Below are 22,408 nucleotides of genomic sequence, written 5' to 3'. Positions count from 1 at the left end.
TAAGCACCCAACATCCCCATGTTAACAACGGCTTTCGAGGTTGGAAGTGTTTATTCCGAAAGCTGTTCGTAACATGGGGAGGTTGGTTGGGGTGTTTATAATACGCTGGGACAGGTCGTAAAAATTTACCTTTTTTTTCTCATTATTTTACTTTGGTACTTTGATGATAGATGTGCGTATAGAAATTCATGCCCACGCCCTTTTTAACAAGTGAGTGAACACAATCCCTTACCTGTAAATTTTCGATATTTGTAATGGTTACCCAGAAGATTTCGATATTTATAGAATTAGTTCCAAGTATTGACGTAGAATACAGTCAGTTCCGGAAATAAATAGCCAAAACCGTTTACGATTTGAAAGCCACCTTATTTATTTATTTATATTTGCAAGGCCAATTTATAAAGATCGCAGTCATAATGACACGAGAAAAAAAATCTGTTTAGGTATTAAAAAAAAATTTGTTTCTGTTATATGTTACTAAATAAGGAATCATTTTCATTAAAAGTCCACTTCAGGGTGACCCCCCCCCCAAAAAAAAAACAAAAGCTAAATGGAGGCCATATGCTGTAGAACGGAGAAAAAAAAAGGTCAAAGATCCTAGTGGTTTGATGTGATGTTTTGAATATAATAAACTAGTTACGACTAAAGGTGAATTTCATTTGGACAAAACACTAAAAACCGGGGCCTAATTAGAGTTAGTTGGAGCCCGTTTTTTTTTTTGGTCACACTGTTATCTAAAATTGTGAAAAGCACGATTGAAAAGCGTCTAAGAAGCGGCCTCTTAGAAGCCGAATAATAAGATGGCCAGTGGCCACCGAATTTAGCTTGATGTCGTGTTTATCTAACAAGAAAACTAGAAATGGTCCCTCATTTTGTAATATTTACTAATCATAATGCAAATAAAATTTACCGAAAGCAACATTAAACTTCATGAATAAACAGATTTTTTCCTGCTTTTATTTTGTTTCTACACAATACGAACCAAACCTACAACTTAAGGTAAATGACGCGATTGTATGTCTAAACAGAATGCGATAAAAAAAAAAAAAAAAAAAAAAAAAAAAAAATAGGCACTTCTGCATGACAGTGACATATTAGCAACAGAGACGAGTTATTGACCCCTCTGGCCATGTTCTTCGAAAGAAAAATGACGTCTAGAGACCAGTGAACCTCAAATATAAACAAGTGTTTACGATAACTCAAAAATAAATAACACAAAAATATTAAAATCGAAACATTTATTGAATAAAAGATGTATCAAAATAGAATTTAAATGTATTGATATAATTTCTTTTCAACGAGTGATTCAGATTCATAACTGAAAATTAAATATGATAAAAACATGAAACATGTTGTTTGACCTGCTTTAGCGTAGTATAAACACCTCCAATCACTCCATGTTAAGAACGGCTTTCGGAATAAACACCCCTAACTTCATTTTAAGAATGGCTTTCGAGGTTGGCCGTTCTTAACATAGGGAGGCTGGGGGTGTTTATAATACGCTGGGCCAGGGCACTAGGGCAGTGGGAAAAATTTACCAACACGAAACATTTATAGATTGTTTTCAGAATTTTTTTTTTTATGTTTAGGTTGTATAAAAATGTATCAAAATATAATTTTAAAAAACATGAAAAATTTAAAGAAGTTTAAGAATATATAAATATTTTTTGTACAGAAAGATTGTATGAAAATGTATCAAAATATAATTTTAGTTTGCACACACTTTAGAAAAGGAAGAGTTATCAGCCCCTGCTCTTTGGCTGGTAAGCGACATCTCTCGGTGGTTCTTGAAACTAAAATACACACTGACATGCAGAAGTACCAAAAACATATACGTATTTTGAATAATAGGAACCATTTCGCGTTTAAATCTGGTGAATCGGAAGAACAGACGACTCGAAGTTCGCAGCAGTGTCAGATTAAAAATGATATTAATTCAGATTTTTTACATAAAATAATGGTACTCATGCAACATGCATGCATGCACTTATCCGTGCTGAAATAATAACGTTATTATTTAAAAAGCCATTTTTAACATGGGAAGGGTGTTTTGTAACTATTCTGTACTTTAACCTTACAATTGAATAAAAAACATATAATAAAACTTCAATTAAACTTGGAAATACGATTTAGAAAAAATAGCGCGGCGGATCATCCGCCGCGCTATTTTTAAAAATCGTATTTCAGATGAGTAAGTGCATTAGCATCAAAATAAAAAATAAAATATTGGGCGGAGTTGTGCAACCATCATCCCATGCGTAATTTCTATACTGATAGGTTTTTTGGAATTTTTTCACTGGCCGCACTAACCAGATTATGAAAAAAAAAAAAAAAAAAAAAAAAAAATCATTTCGACATTTGAAGAGGGTGCTCACTTTTTAGTTACAACATTCTGGTAAATCGGTCAACCGTTTTTTTTTTTCTAAACTCGAAAATGTCTTAGGAAGATATGAAATGGTCCCATGTTGACGAAGCATTAAGCAATGTATCGGGAGGCGTACGATATGAAAATTGACAACCGGATGGAAAATTACGAAACTTTTCTCCAGCATGTTAGTGAAATTTATAATACTTAAAAAATAAAAAAAAAACACAACAAAAACAAAACAAAACAAGAAGTTTTGAAAAAGAAAGGGTACTCACAGAGAGTGATCCCTACTGAAATAATAACGTTATTTAAAAAAAAACATTCTTAACATGGCGAGGGGAGGGTGTTTTTTGTACCTATTCTGTACTTTAACCTTACAATTGAATAAAAAAAAAATATCATAAAACTTTAATTAAACGTGGAAATACGATTTAAAAAATAGCGCTGCCTGATCACTCTGCATTAGCACAAAAAAAAAAGAAAACACTCAAACTCACCTTTCATAAAAACAAATTATTTAAAAAACACACACAAACTAACTACCTCACTTGTTCAAAAAACTCGAAACTTTATTTTCATAAACAACAAAAAATAAAAAAGTCATGTTAATTCTATTTCTTTTTTCTTTGAGAAAAAAAAAAAAAAATATTTCTGACTTACAAATGCGGTAGGCTCATGTCATTTTTACTTTCTATGGTTTTGATATACCCGCGTTTTGGTTAGAAAATGGGTGACCGATTTGCAAGAACGTTGTAACTAAAAAGTGAGCACCCCTTTTAAATGTCGAAACAGTGGGGTTTTTTTTTTCATAATCTGGTTAATTAGTGTCCAATCAATAATCAGTGAAAAAAATTTCCCAAAACCTATCAGTATAGAAATTACGCATAGGGTTTCTTACAGTTTTCTTTGACTTTTCATTTATCACTCACGTGACAGTGTTTGAAATAGGTACGGTAAAAAAAAAAATGGAAGAAAAAACAAGTTTATATATTATTTTAATTGGAATTTATTATTGAGATGAGTATTATTTATATTAGTTTTTATTTATTGCGAACTATTCTCATCTTTATTAGTTGTTGTTTCACGACGTTTCGGCCAACTATTCCTCTGGCCTTCCAGATGAGCATTGTTTGAAGATAGCGGTTTCAATCCTACCCAAAGCCGGCCAGAGTCTTACTTGGCCAAAACGTGGTGAGACGACAACAACTACGGATGGCAGTGATTGCTGAGAATGCAGTTAGGAGATTCGAAGTTCCTATCCGTTGCGGTTACCACCTGACGAAGGCCAGAGGAATAGTTGGCCGAAACATCGTGAAACAACAATTAATAAAGATGAGAATAATAGTCAGCAATAAATAAAAATTAAAAACCAAGTTGTTTTTTTGTTTTTTTTTAACAAATTAAAATCTATTAAAATCCATTATTCTTGAGCAACATTTTTTTTTTTTTCCAAAAAGATAAAAGTCTGAATTTTATCATAGGAAAAGCATAATCATATAAAACATTTTCTACTATTTTTATTATAATTTTAAATTTCCTCCAAAAATAACACCATTCACCATCATTTTTGTCTCAATGGATAAAACATTTGAATATTTTTTTAATAGGCTTTTGAACAAAATATTTATTTTTGTCTAAATAAGATTTAGGATGATATGCTGTAAGAATATGTAAAAATATTATTAGCTAAGTACCTGAATTTCAAATAATTTTATCTTTTATCTCACTGTATAGATTTTGCGTGGTGAAATTAAAAAACAAAATTTAATGATAGTTTGGAAGAAACTACGGTAGCCTTTACAAGACAAAATAAGTTCATTTAGTCCTGTAAATTCCCATCATAAGCTATATATATATATATATATATATATATATATATATATATATATATATATATATTTGTTGCCTACATAACCCTCAAAGTTAAGCAACAATAAGACTGGGTGACCGTTTTGGGAATGCTAGATGCCGTATGTGTTAGAGACAACTCCTGCATCTAATATGACGCTTGGTCGTCTTGACCCTGTCTTGCCATCAAGACCAAGTGTTTTTGGATGAGAGAGTGTGGTAGATGCAAGTCTTCCACACTTTAAACTGTCAACAAGCGCAAGTCAGCAAAAAGGAGAGATAACAACTGTAAATACGAACAACTGTATATAGGCCTTACAGTCTTCCATAGGTGAGGCAATATCACATAACAAAAAATTGTCGCATTTTGTTAAAAATGCATAGTTATTTATCGATTTTATTTTTCCTTTTTGGTATCGATTCTTCAAAGCATTTCCTATTTAATGATATATTAGTAATATTGGGTTCACTAAAAGAAAATTATTAATTTATTTTTCGAAGATTTAAAAGTAGTGTTTTGCATAAAAATAATGAACATTTTTTTTTTTTTTTGCTAATCTAAAAGATAATTATTATTAACATATTCAACAAATTTCACACTTCAAAACATAAAAGATGAAAAATTAAACACATTAAAAATTCGGATTTTCAACTTTAAATCTAATATGTACAATTGTTTTTTTTTTATCTACAATCCTCATTCTCCTCACAATATAATATATTTTGTTCAGTTTCGGCTGATTATTTTAAGCATATTTGTAACCCAAATAAAGAAGGGAGGGGGGTTATAGACAATATATATATATATATATATATATATATATATATATATATATATATTATTTAAAAACAAAGTACACCATTACAAAGTCTGTTTTTTGCTTAATAATTGGTGAAACTCCATCAAAAGTACTTACTCCCTCCTTTTGTTTTGGCCATGCCTAATTTAAAATATTAAAAAAGAGATTGTGCAGTAAAGCTAACAATAAAAAAAAAAAAAGTCAAATATACAATAAATATATGTTACCATAGCCAATACGTTAGTTTTCTACCTACCTAGCTCATTTTTTAAATGCTCATCACAAATATTTCTTTTTTACAAGTTGTTAGCCAACATGATGGCCACCTAGATTGTTAATGGGAAACAAACCAGCTGTTATCTTGTTGGTTAAGAACTCGTAAAAACCCAATATTTGAGATTAAATAAGGATAATTTAAAACCACTTAAAATACACACACACATTACAAAATTGAGCTAGGTAAGTAGAAAAAATAACTTTTATCGACTATGGTAACTTTTATTTATTGTATAGTTGATTTTTTACTTCCCTTTTTTTTTCTTTTTTTTTTTTTCGATTGTTGGCTTCGCTGCTCGCCCCGCCAATATTTAAAATTATTGTGAGACTATTTCATTAAACATGAAAAAAAAGAAAAAACATTCGGGTTAGTTTAGTCACTGTTGCAGCATTGCTAGCTGTACATCTGCGTTTCTCACCTGTCTCCAATTTTGCACACAGTGAATTATTCATTTTACTACAAATCGATTATTTCTTGAAATGAATTAAACATTAAATAAATAAGGGAAAGCGAAAACAAAAAAAATTCTAAGCATGAAATATGAAGTTCAAGAAATGTATTTAAAAATGTCAAAAACATTTTGGTCCCTTGATTTATCAGAGAGGGACCTATTGTCCGTGCGTCCGGACGATTGCCAAATAACCGTCCATTAGTTTTTCTTGAAATTTTACCACAAACTGTATTTCATTAAATAGATGTGCACAGTAAAAAAATTTTTTTTTGTGAAAATTCCCATTGCGTCCCCAGGGGTTCAAAAAAGGTAAAAAAATGTCCCCAAATTACCAAAAATGACATGTTTTGCCCCATAACTTTTGATCCATCCATTAAATTTTTCTGAAACTTGGCCAAAATGTGGAACCCATTGTTCTTAATATAAATCCAAAGATACGGGCAAAATGAATGCCGATGCTCAAAATGTATAAACATTTTGACCCCAACCTTTACTTAAAAATTCATCAAAAATCAGGGAATTAACCAATTTTAATGAAATTTTGAGTAGTTAGCAAATTATGATCATGGAATATAATGAACTAATTATTTTTATTTAAATCTGAGTGGAAATGTATTATTTTGTTTAAACAAAAAATACCTTTAACTAAACTTATAATTTTCAGTAGTAAATAAAATCGCAAGAATTTATTTTTGCTTTTTTTATATAAATAAAGCATCGTAATTTTTTAACAATAAAAAAAATTTTTTTTACAGGAACATTACAAAAAAACCCCTAAAGTCCATATTAATGAATTCAATATAACTTGAAGAAAAATGAATTTCTTGAACTACCGATATTACCATTGAATTAAGCATTGTTTATTTATTTTCACACAAAAAAATTATAATAGCAAAAATATTTCTACTTTTATTTTTAAATTACAGATTTCGCATAATTTTTATATGCAAGATTTTAATAATTTCCTTGCTCACAAGAATGTGAAACTTTCGGCGTAACATAATTTTTATATAATCTCGAACAATAATTAAAAAAAAAATTAATTTAAAAACAGGAACATAAAAAATAATTAAATTAAAAAAATGATAAAAATTGATACAAACGTTCAGAATAGGAATGTATGGATGCACGTCTGGGGGGGGAGGGGAAGAAATCTGACACCCCTATCTCCTTTTACTATCATGACTTCATTTTGAAACAGCGTTTCGATTGGCTGAAATTTTGGGCCTCCTTATAATTGTGTTTACATTTTATTAGTTTTTTGCGTTTTTGGCGAATGGTAAATTAATTGCTTTTTGAGGGCTAATTAAGTTTTTTTTTTGCACAAACAAGGTGTTTTTTTTTTTATTTAATTCAATATCTTAAGACTTTACTAATTATCTTTGAAATAAACCCAGAAAGCTAATAGTTATCTTTTAAAGGATTTTTACAATGAATTTATTTAACTTCAAAATTTAGCTGAATTGGTTAGCTTGCCGGGAAAAAAGTTTTCATAACTTTTTTTTTCACGTGTACAAATATTTTTTTCCTTTAGGAAATTAACTTTAGTCTCTAATCAATAAAAAATACAATCAAAAAGTAGTCGGAAACCTACAAAAACATTATGATAAATCGGCTTTCAAAACTAGGCCCCCTCCCCCTATTTTTGCCTGCCTATTTTTGCCCGTACCTATAAATCCAGTATGGGTGACCCTGGCAAAATTCTGGTTCGCGCCCCTTTTTGTGGTTCTTTTTTCATATTTCTGAACAAAAATTTGATGTCTGACTATATAGTGGTTTTTCACGGTGGTCAACTCAAATATACATGTGTTAAGGCCTGAAACTGCAGTTATTCATTTACACTAGAATTCGGCGTCCCCAAGGGCTCAAAAGAGGTAAAAAATAGCTACAAATGACACTCTTTGCCCCATAGCGTTTGATCCATCCATGAGATGTTCCTGAACCTTGGCCAAAATGTGGAGCCCATTGTTCTTAATATAAATTCAGTATGGGTGACCCTGACAAAATTCTGCTTTGCATCCATCTGGCACTTTTAGGGCTAAAAAACATGCTTTTTTGTAGCTCTTTTTTCATATTACTCAAAAACTTTATATGTATGTCTATATAGTGGTTTTCCATGGTGCTGAATTCAAATATCCATGTCTTAAAGCGTGAAACTGCATTGTTTGTCTGTTTTCATTGGGATTTGGCATTCCCAGGAACTCAAAAGGGGTCACAAATGCCTCCAAATTGCAAAAAATGACACTTTTTACCCCATAATTTTTGCCCCATCCATTAGATTTTTCTGAAACTTGGTGAAAATGTGAAGGCAATGTTGGCTCTTCACACTTCTTACATTCATCATTTCTTCACTATTTTTTATGGCGTCATCTCACATGCAGTACCAGAGGGGGACCACACACGTGCGGTTTGTTGTGCAGTTTGTACAGATTGACCCTTATGACAGATAATTTTGGTTGGGCAACACAAATGAAAATAAGGTTTTACAAACGAAAAAAAAAATTGATTTGTTGCTTTTTTATTTTTTAACTCTATATTTTTAGTTTCACCTTTTTGTTTTGCTCTACAAAATTTAAAGAATGGCCTACCTTTCAACAGTTAGAGACAACTTTAAAAAAATATTTGGGTATCTAGGATAGCTTGGTGTCAAAAATGAGAAAATTTATTATATAAAGGAAAGTTGTCTGTGTTTCCAGCTAAAAGTAAAAAAAATGCATAAAAGAAATAATATCCATTGTGGGTGTGTCCTTTTTTGTCATTGTTTTTGACCAAGTGTAGACACATTAAAATGTTTTCTTTTTAAATATTTATTCTGTTGCAGTTCAACACAAATAGAATCAGGAGGGAATTGACATTTACAGCGTTAAAAAATTTTTTTTTTGTTATGTAGTAAATCATTAATGTCTTTGTTTTTTGCAGATGGTAGAGGGACAGGAAAGGAGTTTTAAAAGTAAAAATATTAAAAAAAATATTATGAGATGTGTAGTCTCTTTTAAAAACAATATCTCCTTCAAGAACGGTTATAAATTGTGATTTAAATCGATACTTATTCAATAATGGCCCAGTTTTCCTACCTAGCAAAAATGGACGAGTTTTCCGGACATCATTTTTAACTGCTAACCCTTCACTTTCATTGCTTTGAGAATTTCTGATAGGGCATTCGAAACCAAAAAATAAAATTTATTTCTTACTCTTAACTTTTTGCTTATTCTGAATTCAAGTAGTGACTGGAAGGAAGAAATAGATATTTTTAAAAATGTTTATTGAAACGAGAAAAAGATTTTGTCAGTTTTTCTATTTCTTTCTTGCCTATTCTTTCTGTTATAGAGAGCGGGATAGATTTTTAAAGAAAGACGTTGCACACTTTTTTAAAACCTATTTTATTATATATTCTCCCGGGCATTGCCAGATAACCTTGTCTTAAATAATAAAACTGCTTGTTTGTTTGCAATCAAAATTGGAAAGATAATTCCCAAGTCTGCCCAATATTAGTATATGTTCATAAATAATAATGGCCGTGTGTACAAAGTTGTTCTTGCACATACAATCACTGTATGTACAGTCTCTCTGTAATTTAAAATTGACAAGTGAAAATCATTTAATTTCTATCATTGTCTAAAATCCGTGTACTGATTGAAAATAAGCACAAGCATACACTAATGGAGTTATATGATAACTTTGTTAAAAGATTTGCACTATGGATTCATTAGTGTGATATTAAATTAAATCCAATCAATGAAAATTGCCTTTTCAGAGAGAAGTGGAAGAGAAGATGCTTCAACCGTATTTTCTCATTCGCATTAAATTAATCGAAACAAGTTTATATTGTTTTAGTTTAAAAATTGAAAAAAAAAGAATAATAATGAAAGAAATGAAATGTCTCTCCGAAAACCATGAATTAATATTTGAAGATATAAAAAAATTCGAAGCATAAAAACTTTTGCTAAAATGATTGAACTTGATAAGAGTTGATATGCTGCAAAACCAAACCAAACCAAACCAAACCAAACCAAACCAAACCAAACGCAATGAATAAACATGTTAAGATGCAACCCCCCCCCCTCCAAAAAAATTACTGGATACTAAATTAAATAACCTGAAAAGGATTGATATGTTGTAAAGCAAAATGCCCAAACAACCAACCGATCAGTTTTTTAGTAGGGTGTTTTTGTATTTTATTTCTTTCACCATCATTGTCGCCATCATCATCGATTATAATTTTTTTTCTCATTCAGTCTTTTATTTTCTTTTGCCAAAATGATAAAATTTTGGATTAGGATGTTCCTTTGAAAAACTTATTCATTTTAGAAAATTTTATAATATAAAATAAAATAATCATAAAATTAATTATGCAGAAGGACATTCAAAAGGGTGGGGATGGGAGTGTCTGTGGCCATCCTTGTCACTCTACTTATGGGTTGTCTTATGTTTTTCCTAACTAGGATCCAGTCACCATAATACTACATTCACTCTAGGGATGATCCTACTCTTTTTATAAATATATACATACATAAGAAGTCCTTTATGTACAATAATTTTATTGGTATGGTGTAGGGAAAAAGCAAAAGTAAAAAAACAAGTGTTAGTAAAACCTTTCCTACCATTTCTAAATGATAGACCGCCCACTGTTTTCTGGCTTGTTTGGAACCAAAACAAGCGGGTCAATCTCTAAGTGGGGCTGAAATCTAGTTGGGAAAAGAAAAAATATAGTAGGGGAATCGAGGAGTATATGATGCCCTTCCAAGATGAGGGCAATTTGGGGGAGGCCAGGAGTGAAAAGAAAAAATTGGGTAGTGGGCATCTTGGAGGTTTCCTATTGGAAGGGGGCATTTGCTCAACTAGCTAAGAAACTTAGAGGCTTATTGTGGGATAGGGTTCGACAGGACCAGGACCCATGTACGTCATGCTCAAGCAGGGAACGCATACTCAAACTTGACTCCTCAAGCTCGCTACTTTTATCCATCCTCTTTCGAAAACCACGGAATGTAATCTTTTCTATCACATCTGATCTTGACCTTCAATTGACACTTAAAGAATGTAATCAGATCCTGATCAGCAAAAAATTCGATCCTTCCGACATGACGTCCACACCACTATTTTTGCAATGACCAGAATTGCGAGAAACACTATCCATCTCTCCCTGTCTCATAGTGGCCCAATGTTGTGGATGATGTAGAGTACATTCAGTGGACAAGGATGCTGAGGATCAATATGAGCCGTCACCTTGTTGGCATACTCCCAGTATCACCGGAGTTTGCTGCATTCAAAGAAATCATGTTCTAGCATTTCTTATACCGGAGTCCTATAACGGAGACATCTAGGTAACTTCATTAATCCAGAACTGTGTTGTGTGGCATTAGGTCGAGGAAATTCAGGGTTGTTTAGATGACTCGAACCTGGTGCCCAACTCCACTGGGAGCGGATCTCCTCCTCTGACAACCCAAACCACTCCACAAGTGGGCAGTCAGTGCCCCCCCCCCCCACTAATCTCTTGTGGAGTTCCTTCTTGAAATCAGAGAAAGGTCACTGGATCTTGGAAGCTTTTTGAGATCGGCTTGGCATTCTGAGGAACTGTGCATTGCCCCTTTGCCCATGACAACCTTCGATCAAATGATTGAGGATAAGGTGAAGAAAGACACTAACAGAGTTCCTCTGTCAGGAAAGTCAGTCAGCTTCTCGGAGTTTCAATGATACACTAAATAAGGCATTCCCAAGCCTTCCACACAAGAGGACAGGAGGCAGTGAAGAGCCTTCAGGTATTTTGTAATCCTTTGATCTTTTAGAGATTGGAATTTGCTGTTTGAAAAGCCTTTTAGAATCAGTCTTAGGATATAGGTACTAAGAAGATTAAGTTTAACCGGATGTGGGAACAGAAGTTCACACATTTATGGTAGCATCCTCAGTGTCTAGTCATGCCATTGACTTTGGTTTTGCCAGGGATAATATGGGAGGAAGGAAATGGATATTTTTTTTTTATTTATAAAAAATGAGAAGATTGTAGCTTATAATAAAAAGGAAAGTAGATATTTTGGAGTTGAGATGATGGCTTAATCAAAACCATTAAGAAGAAATCCTGTATTTATAAAATCCACTTCATATGTGCACGATAAAACTTTTTTAAAAATACATTTTGCATTTTTGTTTTAGAAGAGCGTTTCTATAAAAGATCAATTAGTGACTCTCCACTTCAGAAGTGGAGAAGTCAGTTGAAAAGAACATCTCAAGACAATTTTCCCCCTCCCCACTCTTTCTAACTGACTCTTTAACAGTGAGGAGTCAGTATCTAATTTTTGAATTTGAAATCAGTTTAAAATAAAAAGAAAACCGAAAATGAATTCCTAAAAAAATTTTTGACTTCTTACTTCGATTCTGCAGTAAAGTTGGTCCAATCTCATAACAAAACACATTTTTGATGCAGAGTCTCTTTCCATTGTATTGGGTTGATGCAAAAATAATGTTGTTTCTTATCAGATATATATATATATATGTCAAAAAACATTTTTGCAAGACAATCACTTCATATCTTAAAAGTCTACTAATATAAAAAAAATTTAAACCTATTATCAGTGTTAGTGTTGCCTTTTTTTTTTTTCTTGATTTGTGTCAGAAATGTTTGTCTACTGAAAAATGAACTCTGGCTCTTTGAAATCGCTAAGAGACTGGCAAGACTTCTCAGTGGTCTACTATCTGGGTTGGATCTCATCCTTATTAATATAACCCAGTTGTGTGAATGAGTTCTGTCGATAAGGATAATACAGAAGTAAAGGGACTTATTATTCGTAGTTATGCAAGAAGAATTTCTTAACGTATATTATAATTTATAAATTTTTAAATTTTGTCTTACCTTCCATCTGATAAACTTATTAATCCTTTTCCTCAAATGGCTCTTGCGCCTTGATAAGAGGTAACTTGTTATACATAAAAATAGAAAATGTTTTTGAAATACGTAAACAATTATGTAATAGTTCTACTTTATTGAACAATATATTGAATATTAATCTTTTCTTTGCAGATTGAAAAAAATTCATAAAAAACATCTTTATAAACAAGTTTAAATTATCTAATTATACATTATATATATATATATATATATATATATATATATATATAAAGTAGAAGTGATCATGTGTGTGTCTATGTATACAACTCTCCTACAGCCCACACCACTGGACAAATCATGACCAAATCTGACATGATGATGGTCCTCCACCCAGGAATGGTGCGCAACACTTTTCAAAGTAAAGGTCAAAGGTCAAGGTCATAGCCTATGTATATATACTCTCCTACAAACCACACCACTGGACCGATCATGACCAAACCTAGCATGATGATGATTCCATCATGTAATAGAAAAGATACTATATCACACCCTTCCAATAAGAGATGGCAGTCCCAAGAAAGATGATCTGATAACAATAGAATAGACACTACATTACTCCTCACTCAAAGGAGGTCATAATATCTAGGTCTACCCCCACCTCCTTAAAAAAGGAGATAACTCCTAGGAGTAGGTCTTATAAAAACATAACTACTACTACTACATTAACCAAACCCTATTAAAATATAATACAATAATATATATATAGATTAAATCAGTCTTTTTTTTTTTTTTCAGTCATTTAAAAATGCCTAGTCATAAAAACAATTTTCTGAGTCTTTGGTCTTTAGTTCTCAATATCCCAACATCACACGTTTTACAATCAGGAAACTATGCTTCAAAACACTGAATTTAGAAACAATAATAAAAAAAAATAATACAGCGTCAACGGAAGAGAGAAAAAGAGAGACCCTTTCTCTCTCTCCTTCTCACTTATGCCTTATATATTTGAATGTCTCTGTGTGTGTATATATATATATATATAGTGGGTAACAAAAGTATTTGGTACATTGTTGTTTTTCATATTTCTCAAAAAATATCAAGTTTATTTGAATGAAATTTACACTCAATCTCTGAAGAGATATTATCTATCTAAAAATAAAAGGGAAATTAATTTATGTTTAGTTGACAAATATTTATTAACAAAAATTTAAATTCCCAAATTATGCAAAATTATTTAACATGTTTATTGATATTTAGTTGTATATCGTCTGTTTTGCATTACAGCCTCCAGACGCTTTTCATAACTGCCTACTAGTTTCTTACAATCATTTGCTGATAGTTTCAGCCATTCTTCTTGGCAAACGTTCTTTGATTCCTTGATATTCTTGGGATCTCTTGCATGCACCCTTAACTTAAAAGTTTTCCACAGATTTTCGATGGGATTTAGGTCGGGTGACTGGCTAGGCTACTGTAGACCACTGATCCCATTATCCTTAAACCATTTCATAGTTATTTTAGCCTTGTGCTTTGGATCATTGTCTTGCTAGAAGATAAAAATCACGGCCCAATCCTAAATCTGCGGCGCTGTTGAACAGATGTGTTGACAAAAGTTTTGTGTATTTGGCTGCATTCATTTTCCCTTCTATGTTTAAAATTCCTCAAACTGTATTTGCAGAAAAGCAGCCCCAAATCATCACACTTTCACCTCCAAATCTTAGTTACAATGGTATTAGATAATTTAAATTTTGTGCCCTTTTTTCTCCATACACGGGTATGCATATTTCTTCCGAAAAGCTCAATTTTAGTTTCATCTGACGATATAACTTTGTTCTAGAAGTCATCCGATTCACATTGATATTTATAAACAAATTTCAAACGATCTTTCATGTGTCTAGGACTCAACAATGGAGTCTTTCTCGGTGATTTATTATACAGGCCTGTACGATTCAATGATCTCTTGATTGTGTCCTTGCTTACTTCAATACCTGCTTTCCGCAAATTCTTCTGAATTTCTGAAGGAGTCAGAAATGGTTCTTTCTTCATGTTACAAGCAATGCAACGAACATTGACAATTTCCTGAGTAATTTTTAGTATTATCACCCGTTGTTTTCTAATTTCTCACAACTACTCACCACCAAATTTAGTTCTGAAGCTATTTTCCTGTAACCCTTTCAATCTTTATACCTTGCTATGATTTCCTGGCACATATTAGTCAATTCCTTTGTTTTAACCATTTTAAAACAATAATGAAAGAAGCAACCTGCGCAGTGTTTGAGAGCTGTTATCAACTGACCTATAAGAAGCCTAAACCCTGGGATGCCTTCTGATTAGGTGAAATATTGTAGGAAGATTAAATGACTGCTTAAAAATGAAATTTCTGATTGTTTGAAAATATTGTAGCAAGATGAAATGACTACTTAAGAATGAAATTTGACAGTGTGTTAAATACTTTTGCATATGAGTAATTTGATATTTTGTTAATAAATATTTGTCAACTAAGTATATCTTTATTTCCATTTTATTTTTAAATAGATAATAGCTGTTCAAAGATTGAGTGTAAATTTCATTCAAATTAACTTGATATTTCTTTAGAAATACGAAAAAAAAAAAAACAATGTACTAAATACTTTTGCTACCCACTGTGTATATATTATTATTATTATTATTATTTTTTTAATACATATTGATACAAGTGAAATTTCCTGTTTGTACGTTTTTTTCGAATTTGCCCACGAATAATCGAATATGAATAGGAACTTGCTATATTTGCAAACGTTTTAAAACTGGTTAATTTATTACAGAAATCGATTAAGAATGTTTTAAAAAGATTTTAATATCCCCTCTGCCTACTCACTCTTTTCAAGCTTGGTTGATAGTATGCTTACATGCTTGAAAGGGCAGGTAACTCTCTCATCACTTAGGTAAGCGAAATAATTAGATACATCATAATTGCTAATAAAAAGCAATAACAGATCTTACATTTAAAAAGAGATAAAATCGTGTATAAAAATTTGACAGTGTCGTAACTCAAGTGGGCTGCCGATTGGGCAGTTACAAATTCAATTCTTGTTAAAAGTTTAGCCATGCTGATGACTGGTGATATCCAGAAACATGTTCATGGATACTTTTTATGCATGTAAAAAAATACTTTATAGATATTTAAATAAAAAAAATAATTAAATATTTAGTGAATGAAAATAATAACAAAAAAAATATGTCCGAAAAAAAAGGGGAGGGCGACACAAATAAACGAAGGACAGGCAACTCCCTCATTGCTTAGGAAAGCGAAATAATTAAACATAACATAATCGCTAATAAAAAACAATAACAGATCTTATATAGTAAGTTATAAAAATATATTCATAGCAATTAAGCTGCAGAGTGGCTTAAACATTTCATTCCTGTAGGGAATTATCAGACTAAAATATATGCATCAATCGCATATATATTATAATTATATCAGTTTATTTTTTCACATAATATATTTGTATTAAAAAAAAATAATTTTGAACAATTTCACTTCAGTTTCAGATTATCTGTATATGTTTTTTGTAAGAAATTCATTTGAAAAAAATATCTTACTTGATACAAGTATGATCTTAATATTAAGCAAAATTAAATTAAGAAAAGCAGCAATAGGTTTCCTTTGGTTACATATTTTTGCTAGTATATATGACAAATGAACATATTTATTCTCCCTCTCCCCCAAAGGAGGAGGTAATGCCTGAAAGTATACTATAATGAGGAACGAACATATACTTCGTTATCTCCTTGGAAGGGGTAATGCCGGGGAAGATTCTCATGACAACAGAACAGATACTACACTGCCATCCTCCAAAGGAGGAGGTAATGTTTGGAAAGATAATCTCATGACAACAAAACACATATTACACTAAAAAGGAGGACGTAATACCTGGGAAAATGGTCTCATAATGACAAAACGGATACTACCCTAATCCCTCACCCCTTGAATTGTGCATTAAAAGATAGTACATTTGTCTGAAATAATATATAGTAAACTGAATTGAGCATTAAAAGATAGTAATAGTATATAGTTCAGCTTTAAACAGACATCTTCATTAGTAATAGATGTTAATTCTACATCCAGTTAAATTGTTTAGTAGTTTATATTTCATTGAGACTAGTGCAGTAAGTGCTCAGTGTCATAAAACCAGAGCTTGTAATAGTCAGCTGATCTTGACTGGAGTAATTTTTTTTAAAACAGATATGAGGGGCAAGGGTAGTTTTTTTTTCATCTCTCTCTCCCACCTCTCATTCTCTAAAAAAAAAAAAAAAAAAAAAAAAAAAAGCAAATAATAACAACCTAAAAATGTCTCTGTTGAGATTCCTTTTAGAAATGAAAGACTTGATTAAAACTGCTTCCAATTCAATTACTTTTGGCAATTTGACAACCTTTGGTATTTTTTTTAATTTAATTTATTTTTTTTAAATTAGCCAAGGAAAAATGCTTAATTTGTCAGCTTGATAACTTGCCAGGCTTTTCTTTTTATACCCTATTTTTCTTGTGTAATTATCTCTTTATTTATGCAAAAAGTTACTTCATTCACAGACAGTGGTGATTTCTACAAAATCACCCTCAGTAAGTGTCTCTGCCTTCCCCACCCTACGTGAGACTTTCTCAAAGTTATGTATGAATGTTAAATGTTCACTAGAAACTGAACAAAAATATTTCTTAAAAATCATTTTTAGAGGTTAAAATTTACAAGAACATGTTGATCCACTTTTTCATTAAAACGTAAATATGGTATGATTAAAAATACAATAGCTGGAAAATTTTAGGAAATATTTGTAGCGCTAATAAATTAACGCTCATCAAAATTTATGGGAAACATCCAGTAGTTTTTTAATTATTTAAAAAAAAATCGAAACCTAAAAGACACGTTTGTTTTCAATCTTAAAGGAGATAATTAGAAGTCTGATTTGAGGTGAGCAAATTAATTCCTATTTTATTTTTTAAGTATAAGAGATAAGTACCTTTTTTTTTTTTTTTAAATTTTAACCTAATCCTAATTTTGTTTTCTTTGGGGGGGGGGGAAGAGTAGTAGAATGTAAATTTTTTTGAAAATGAGTTTTAGTTAGAAAAATAACAGGAATTAACCTGTCCACTTCAAATCAAAGTTCCAATTATCTCCATTGAAATTGAAAACAATGGTGTTTTTCAGTGTTTGATGAAAAAAAAAAAAATTTGAATAAAATAATTAAAAAAACACAAAACTATTAGATTGTTTTATATAAATTTTGGTTAATGTTTATCGTTTGGCATCATAATTATTTAAAAATTCTTCCAATTGTATTATTTTTAATTAGCTTATTTACTATGGTTGGCTATATATAGAAGCACCTTTTCTATTCAACATATGATAGGAAGCCAGTTTGAACTTTGAACAACCAACTGAATCTTGTTGGGCTTTGTAGAATGATATATAATCTTACCATCCTTTTAGATGTGTCTACTTCACTTGTTTTTACTTAAACAATGAAAAAAAACCCTTCTCCTTTCCCGCTTGCTTTTATTTGTCAAATGACTTGAAACTTAATTATATTTTTATTTTATCATACTTTTCAAAAACAACTAAGATTACTTTTGTTTCTTAATTTCCTGATAATTAAACGCTACGATATTTGTATGTACAGTTTTATATTAATGCTTAAAAAAGTTTTTTTTTTTGAGGAAGAGAGTAGTGTATGATCTATCAGTTGCAATGTAGATGATGAAAGCATTACCCTCATCCGACCGCCATTGAAATCCCCTACAAGATTCACTCAGTTTCACAAGATTTTTTATTTTATAAATATCATTTTATAACCGAGACACACTCTCAACAATCTTCCTTTAAATACAATTGAATAAGGACGAACACCAGATAACTCTACTGGTGTAAACATATATTAGGCAACATGTTTAGCAGGTTACATGTTTGCAATGCATACAAATGAAAAACTTGCTGTAAATGAGACATATTTTACTCAGAAGAGAAATCATCCATGATATGGGAAATATTTCTAGTTAGGGTTTGACCATCCAGAATTCAATTTGTTCACTTATAAAATAGTAATAATTCTACAGATACAAAATTCCTTGCTGTTGTTATGACTTACTCAGGGGCTTCCAAACTTAATGGTCATCCAGATATGAAACCTGAAGCCCAGAAGCATGCTGGGTAGTCTACAACAAAGATCCCACATATCTACATATATTCTAGCAGATCAATAGGGCAGGTCAGTTTGGTTTTCTGAGTCTTCTACAGGCAGTTGAAGTTTGTGTGCTTCTCAGAGAGAGATGGGCTCTGGAATTCTTAACTAATAAATATTGTTCAATTGGATTTGTATTTTGATTTGGTTGGGCTAAGAATTCTGGTTTACAAGTCTGTTGTGCGATAGAAGAAAACTAGAGTATCATTGTAATCTCCAAAAAATTCAACTTTGTTGCTTATTTTAAACTGGAGTTATAATTTTATTTGGAAGGACGACCCAGTATTGACTGAGACCTCACAATCAACGGTGCGACTGGTGTTGTAATTGTGCAACAATTTTGGACCAGCACAATGAGCGGACAATCACAACCCGTGTAGTGAACACACACACATTCATATTACCACTGGAAGAAAAGTAAATTAGTATCACATATTTTAGGAGGAGTTCAAGATGGTGCTGACTTTGTATTTGGACAAACATTACTATTGGTAGCATAACAGATTTTAAAGGAAAATTCTGTTAAGCGTTATTTTTACAGTTTTTTTTTTTTTTCAGCCTTCCTTGATAAATACTTTTTTTATGTGACGTAGTAGCTATTCAATTATGTTCTGAAGATTCCCATGACATTTTTGTTCCAGATTATGAAAAATGAAATGAAATGCCTTTGTCTGAATCCTGTTTTTGCTTGTAAAATGATAGTGTACAATGTGAACATTTATATTGAAAGGAGTAGCCGTTCAGAGGCTATTATGAATGTTGAAAAAAAGGCGCGCTGTTTACTGACATAAATAAAGTTGCTTAAAGAAACAATTTATGAAAGTACTGGAAAAGAGACTGTTTACAGAACTTTATGAGGGAACATTTCAAAGTTGGTATTTCATTGGTGTTTGGAAAGGAACCATGGCAATATTTTCACTACAAAATGTTAACCAGAGAAAATGAGTTCAAACTCTGTAGCGATGAAGTCATTAAAGGCCGGTTTGGCATCATCTCGGCTTTTGAAGCATTTTTCGCGCAGGAAGTTGTTGAGATGCTTGAAAAAGTGATAATCGGTGGGCAAGAGGTCTGGTGAATATGGCCGATGAGGCAGTCTCATAGCCCAACTCATTCAGCTTCTGCAGGGTCAGTTGAGCACATGCAGGCAAGCGTTGTCATGACAAAGAATTGGTCCCTTCATATTGACAAATCTCGGGTACATACGTTGGAGCTTTTGGTGCATTTTGTCGATTTGTCAGCAGTAGTTCTCTGCTGTAATTGTTTTGCTTGGGTTCAAGAAGCTGTGATGGATGAGACTGGCTGCAGACCACCAAACAGACATCATAACCTATTTTTTGTGCAATTTCGGCTTCGGAAAATGTTGGAGCTTCTCTGGCATCTAACCATTGTGCCGAATGTTGCCAGTTGTCATAGAGGATCCACTTCTCATCACATGTTACGATCCACTCAAGAAATGGGTTGTTTTTGTTGCACAAAAGGAATGTAGAAGACCCCTCAAAGCAACAATCTTTTTGATTATCATTAAATTCATGTGACACCCATTTATCCAACTTTTTTGACTTCCCTATTTGCTTTAAATGATGAATGATGTTGAGCGGTAAACCTCAAGTTCAACAGCAACTTTGTGTGGTTTTGTGAGGATCAATTAAGGCTTTTGAATGTTCGTTATCAACCACAGTCGGTTGGCCGCGACTGTCTTCATATTTGAGACTCTCATAATCATTGTGAAATTTCTTGGACCACCGTTGTGTCTCATGTTTACTAGTGGTTCCTGGGCCAAACACATCATTGATATCACAAGCTGTCTTGGCAGCTTTTCGGCCTAGTTTGAACTGGAACAAGAAAATTGTGCGGATTTAAATTTTGTCTATGCTATCGAAAAGCCTGCAAAAGAATAAATGAAGAGATTGAGAAAAGTAACAAATAACGCGATTCGACAGAGCGAAAAACGTACTTAAAATGATATGTAACATGGCTATATATATATATATATATATATATATATATATATATATATATATATATATATATAAATCAATGAATTAATTCAGAAATCATATATAAAAGTAACATATGTGAGAAAAGGATATTGTTTTTGCACCAACCTAATAAATATACACATGCAAAATAAATTAATCTACAATACAAAATAGAATTTGTTGAATATTTTAAAATATTAAGAGTCAACAGTAAATAACCCAAAAGGGTTGATAAGCCATAAAACAAAACAATGGGTAACTATATGTAAATATTTATTTACATCATAAAATACACAATGTGTGGCATATGGCCGATTTTTGGGAAGGCTGGTTATCATTAATATGGCTTAGTTTGTCGTCTTTTTGTTGATCTAATCAATTTTATCAATAAAACACTTTTACAATTTTTTTTATCTAAATCTTGACTATCATCAAGATATCACATGTGAAAGATCCAACTAAAGCCATATTTCCAATATGTTCATGGTGGGGTGGAAGAGATTTGAGTCTCACAAAATAAAGTTGTGTACAAATATATATATATATATATGTGTGTGTGTGTGTGTGTAATCTCCATTTTGCCATTATATTTTTTGTGCTTTTCTAAACATTTCTTAAGACTTTTGTATGAAATTATGCCTTGATCTTTATTTCTATCTCTACTGTTATATAAAAAGAACTTTCTGTGTGTTCGTTTCCTATGGACCTAAACAGTTGGGCAATCTTTTTTGAAATTTCACACAAATGTACTTTATGTGCCTGGCAGTGTTCTTAGATAGTTTTTTTTTTATGGGAATGTCTTCAATAAATATTGATAATTGAAAAAATCCGATGAAAGAAGGCACAATACAATTATTTTTATATAATGGCTTCAATTAAAGTTTAAAATGCAAAAATCATGTATGATGGTTTAATTGTGCTCTAAACAGAAATATTAATTTTGAGCATGCCCCTGTTTTATCAAAGAACATACTGCTGATTTTATATGCCAAACCCTTCTGCTTGTGCGATGATAAAACTTCTTAAATGCAATAGTGATATTAGGCTGTATAAGGGGGTTAACTTTGGTCAAAATCAGACTATTCCTTCTTTAATCAGATTTTTCAGTTGTCAATTTTTGATACTTATTGGAAGCATTCCCATACAAAACCTGTCTAAGAACACTCCCAGACACATAAGTACATTTGTGTGAAATTTAATAAAAATTGGCCTAGCCATTTTAGAGTTGATAGGAAATGAACTCTCTCACACACACATGTAGATAAAGTGTCTTTTAAGTAGAACAAGTAGAGATATATATTAGTGTGTTGAACTTCTTTTCGGTTTGTTCTGCACACCTTTTCCTATACTGTCCAGATTTAATCTTAATCTGAGGTCATCAGATCTAAGCCTCTTTAAGAGTAATATTACACATGCATCATATCATTCTCATATAATTTCTCTCTGTACAACACACGTCTTCAACTCTCACTGGCCAGGCTTCACTTCCATCCATCATTACACTTCCTGATAGACTTTTCTCCTTGGTCAATAGTGGTAACACTCTGCTTGTTAGTAATGACAGAATTCTCTGAACTTAATTCTTTTGGTCGTATCAGTATCAACTCCTCCCTGTGCTCTAATTGTATCACCAAGGTAACAAAACTTTTGAG

At 31.8% G+C, this 22,408-nt stretch overlaps 1 protein-coding gene across 7 annotated transcripts in view; it reads left to right on the top strand.

Annotated features, from left to right (window-relative positions):
- Nucleotides 1-22,408, top strand: part of LOC145245952 (phosphatidylinositol 4-kinase type 2-alpha-like) — a 350,661-nt gene that overhangs the window by 1,116 nt on the left and 327,137 nt on the right. The window lies entirely within an intron of this gene.

This window comes from Euprymna scolopes, chromosome 23 (assembly GCF_053919585.1).
Source record: "Euprymna scolopes isolate OS-2025 chromosome 23, ASM5391958v1, whole genome shotgun sequence".
Classification (NCBI taxonomy): Eukaryota; Metazoa; Mollusca; class Cephalopoda; order Sepiida; family Sepiolidae; genus Euprymna; species Euprymna scolopes.
Note: the sequence above shows the minus strand (reverse complement) of the source record. Positions and strands in the feature narration are given on the sequence as shown.